The sequence below is a fragment of the Gorilla gorilla genome, chromosome 10 (genome assembly GCF_029281585.2).
Source record: "Gorilla gorilla gorilla isolate KB3781 chromosome 10, NHGRI_mGorGor1-v2.1_pri, whole genome shotgun sequence".
Taxonomy (NCBI): Eukaryota; Metazoa; Chordata; class Mammalia; order Primates; family Hominidae; genus Gorilla; species Gorilla gorilla.
The window spans coordinates 95,418,001-95,422,931 of NC_073234.2; the positions used below are offsets into that span (position 1 = coordinate 95,418,001).

The window sequence follows — 4,931 nt, forward strand, 5'->3', positions numbered from 1 at the left end:
TCCAAATAATGTCCTCATGTGTTTGGCTGACTTATATTTACTTCTTGATTGCATCACTCATATGCTCTAGCTATCTCTTCTACCATTTTATCAGCTGGGGAAAACACTTACCCTGTCATCCATTCCCACTGTTAATGTTTATCAACGAAGAGAACAAAATAATCTATATTTTGTTCTTCTTCCATGAAATACCCTGTTTTTTAAAATATATGTAATATTAAGCAGTTTATTAGTACATACTCTGGAAATACATAGCTCATGATCTTCAAAGCATTAGGGAAAAAATCTTTTGTTGAGAATGAATGCTTTAATTTAATATAGGGGCATTGTGATATAATACAGTGGTGGCTGACATTCAGAGTTCCAGAAATTATTTTTCTACAGAAGTAATGTGGAAAATATGACTAGAAGTGAAATCACTTTCCACCTTTTAAAACTGAGCATAATTATCCACATTTACGGTTATCCACAAACTGGTAAGAAATAAAAAATCTCCTAAATTGATTTTAAGTGTGACTGATTAATATTCTTTAAATGTTACAATACTGGATCAAGACAGCCAGAACTGGCAAAAAAGCAAGAGTTATGCTTTAACGATGCTTATTTTACTCTAGTTTGAATTACTTGTGTCTGACGTTCAATCCCAGAAAGTCTGCTGTTTTCCTTTTGCATGTTGTGATAGGTGTCTAATAATACCTACGTTATGAAGGTTGATTAAATAGCAAATAAGAGGAATTTCCTGCTACCGTATTGTTCATGTCTGTTCTAACTCTAAATGCTCTGCCATTTTTCTTCCCTCTTTTTCTTTCAATAAGTTATTTGAAAATCTTTAATATTTCCCTTCACTATTATATTCAAGCAAGCCTGACTGTTTAGAGAGCCTCTAATTAGCTTCATTCAGAGAGCAATATTTTTTATTTTTATATTTTTATTTTCCCGAGAGGGCAAAATCTGTTGTAAATTGGTAGCTGGTACAGTTAACTTGGACATTCATGGAGGGAGACCAGGGTTTAGAGATGCTAGCCCAATCTCTTGGTTGCTGTGTCATTATGATAAAATTACTAAAATGTATCCGTTTCTTAATTGATAAAACAATACCTGTAATAATGGCTCACATTTACCAAGCCAGGAACTATTCTAAGCACTTTATTTACATCAACTAATTTAATACTTACAGGAATCCCTATGCTAGGTATGATTCTGCTCCCTGATTTACAGACAAACAGAAGATACTATTATTATCTCAATTTTGTGGCTAAAGAATGGAGATCCAGGGAGGTGAGATTACTTGCCCAAGCAACACAGCTAGTAAATGGCAGAGCTAGGAGATCAACTGGAGCGCACTAAACTCTCTCTTAAGCAGGTTAGGTTGTGAGAATTAAATAGACAATTCTGTGAAACACACATCACAACAGTAAATTTACCTAATAAGTGCTCAATAATTGGTGATTATTATTATTTTCATTGAGCCAGCAAGGAAGGAATAAGGCATGTCGGTGAGCATAGGAGGTAAGATGTCTGTCATATTCATTGCAGATATCCCTCCCATACCTAGAGCAGTGCTTTAAATGGATGAATGATGCATGCATAAAGAGTCATCTTAAGGCAGCATTAAACTGGACAAAATTGATAGAAACCCTATATAAGGGTACAAAGTGTTTTAAGAGTATCATGAATGTCCTGATTCAATTAATGGTCCTTAATGTTTCTAGAGTGACAATAAAGTTGAGAAAGGGTTGTAGGATTAGGAGAAATAAAAATAGGCTATGAGAGAAGTCCTTAAAAACGTTACTATAATAATAATTTTGTCAGTTTGTTTTATTAATTGTAATTATGTCTACTAGAAAAAAGGGATTAAAAAAGAATGAAAAGAAAAGACAGGAAAAGAAACCCACAATAAGATGTTAAGTAGCTGTAAATTTCTCATAGTCAAAAGAATGAACATTGTTTGGGTTCCTGGATTTAAAAAATGATGATTATTCTGTCTTCAGAAATTTTGTAAATCTGCAGCTATTTCCAATTACTTGTTGAATGAATATCAGAAATAATGCTAACGTAAAATTTTTTGTCAATTCTTCTATGAGAAGATTCACTCCTTTGAAGTGTATATATTCACACAAATACTTCTAAGAACAATAGTGCTTTATAAAATAGTAATTTTAGTTTAATAGCTGTTTTGTTTTCCTTGGCTGATAATAATAAAATACCTCATTTAATTAAAGAATGCATTTTATTTTTTATAGTTCAGGATAACAAGTCAGCTTTTATAGGTACATGTAACTCAGCAGAAAAAATTATTGAACTATTGAAAAAGAGACAATTTATTTGTGCTTTTCTTAGCTCATGTGTGTTAGTCATCTGTAAGTTGCTCATACAGAAGAAAAAAAGGTAAGACCTCAGCATTAAAATAAGCATAGTCTCAATATTAAATCTCTTAAAAGTCCTGGGGTGGTTACAACTTTTAATTCTTGAATGTTAGACTGTAATAAGTTTGGCTAATGCTATTTTTTTTTGATGAGAGAATTAGATCATTAATTTCTGTAAAACTATTTTCTGAACTGCACCCCAAATTTTATGCCTTTTTTTGGTATAAAGAAAGTTTAATTCTAAACAAAAATGAATTAAGGAAAATATGTAACAGTATGGTCATGATCACTTGCTTTTAAATAGTGGAAGAGAATGTCATCACAAGTCAAATTTGCTTAAACAATTACAATTGCTATAGACTGTTTCTACTTGACAAATTTCTGCTTTCAGTATGCCAGTAAAGAAAAAGACAGGAATTTTTCCTGTTTGCTTTATTTATTAGTTTCAGCCTTGACAAAAAAATTACAAATCTGTATGCACATGGAAAAATGCGTGTATAACAATCAAATTGGTTTATGTGCTGTGAATACCTTGTATGTGTATTTTAAAATTAGATACAACTAAACTATCAGGAAGAAAAAGATTAGAGTTGATACAACTTAAATTTTTATTATTTTCTTTGAGACAAATTAACCACTAGTACTTTATCCTCAAACATAAATAAAAAATTAGAAGTCAAGGGTTTTCAGTGAAACAGTTGCTAACATTCATGTGTTTTTGATTTGCCAGGCACTGTTCTAAGTGCTTTCCATATTTTAACTAATTTAATCCTCATCACAAACTTATGGGGTAGTTATTAATTATTCCTATTTTTAAGATGAGGAAATTGATGCACAGAGAGGTTAAGTAGCTTTTCCAGGGTGACACAGCTAGTAAGCAATTAATTATTAATTAATTATAATTAATTACTAAAACATTTGGGGAACCTTTTTGTGTCAGGCCTATCTTAAGCAGCAGGGATGCAGAAATGGATAGAATAGAAGGGAACAAAACATATTGAGGGTTTACGATTTTAGATAGGGTGGCCTGCAAACTTTCACTGGGAAGGTGACTGGGGTAAATAAGGAATTAGTGAAAAAGGTCTTTCTCTGCTATGTGAAATGAAGGAATATTTCTAGGTATGGAGACCTTTAGGAAAAAAAAAAACTATTTGGTGATAAAGCAGCTTGGGTTGATGATTAAATATAAAATATTAACAGCAATCACAGTGCTGGTCCTAGATATTTTTTGCTTGCTCCTCCGGATCCCCCGTCTGCAGTTCTTCATGCTCCTTGTGCCCCAGGAGCTTGAGAAGCATGTGCTACTTCAATAAGCCATGTTGGCCTTTGGCTGCTGGTTTGGTTTGGCCAATGTGAGTCCTAGCAAGAGCTGAAGGGAAGGAGGGGAGAGAGGGCAGGTGTTCATCACCTTGCCACCTCCCTGAGGGGGTCGCCATTGGCTGGCTGCTTCTTTCTACCAAAGGCTGTGACTTCAGTCAGGTGGCTCCCTCCACAGGACTCTATCCTTTTGTTTCTCATGACTGTTCTTTTTCATCCCCTTCAGGCTTAGAATGGTAAAGATGTCCTCTTAGTACTAGGGGTGCAATTTCCCTAGACCCCACCCACTCCTTTGGAAGGAATCCCTTAAGAGACAAATGCCAAATTTGAGTGTGATTTCTGTTTCCTAATGTGATCCTGACTGACACAGTTGACATGTTAGCTACTTGGCTCTGTGAGTCTTCAGTGTAATGATTTTGAATTTGCTTGTCATCATAAAGTCCTCCAAACCAATGAAACTGTATAAAAGTGTGTATTTATTAGGTATCTTTTTTGGGGGGCAAAAACCGGAAAGCTGGCTAGACAAATTCTAAAAGAGCTGTAACATATTAGGTATCTAATACACTCAATGCTTGCACTTTCCCTCCATTGTATCCCACTTTTAAACTGTTTATATGATTGACTCTGAAATCCCCTTAAAATTAACCTTGTCTTCAGAATAGTTTGGGTGACATCTGAGGACACTGCGGATGGACATTGTTGGAGCAAGGAAGTACTCAAATAAGTGGTCATTTCGAAAAGAAGCAGTACTTTTACTTCCAGGGAACAATTTTAGGAAATGTTAGGAAGCTGGAGACAAATTCCTGAAAAGTGAGACTAATGGAATTTTTAAAGGAACAATCAAACGTTCTTCTACCTTAAAAACCACGAAGGATAAGATTTTGAGAAAATCATTTTCAGTATTTGTATAACTTCAGGGGAATTATAGATCATCAATGGCATATAAATGATAGAGGCAATATACTTTAGAGGTTAAGCATATGGGCCCTGGAGACAGAATACCTGGGTTTGAATGCCTACTCTGCCACTTACTTGTTGGTTGACCTACCTTGGGCAGATTTCTTATTCTTATTCTTACAGTAGTTCAGTTTCTTCGTCTGCACAATGGGATAACTTCCCTCCAAGGATGGTGTTGTGATAAACAAAAAAATTAACACACGAAAAGCAATTAGAACAGTGCTTGACATGTAATAAGCAGTAGGAAAAATAGGTTTAAAAAGACATTTTAAAATCCAATCCAAATGAAAT

The 4,931-nt window shown here is 34.3% G+C and overlaps 1 pseudogene; it reads right to left on the reverse strand.

Annotated features, from left to right (window-relative positions):
* Nucleotides 1-4,165: 4,165 nt before the first annotated feature.
* On the reverse strand, nt 4,166-4,232 carry LOC115930314 (uncharacterized; annotated as a pseudogene).
* Between the last annotated feature and the right edge of the window lie 699 nt (nt 4,233-4,931).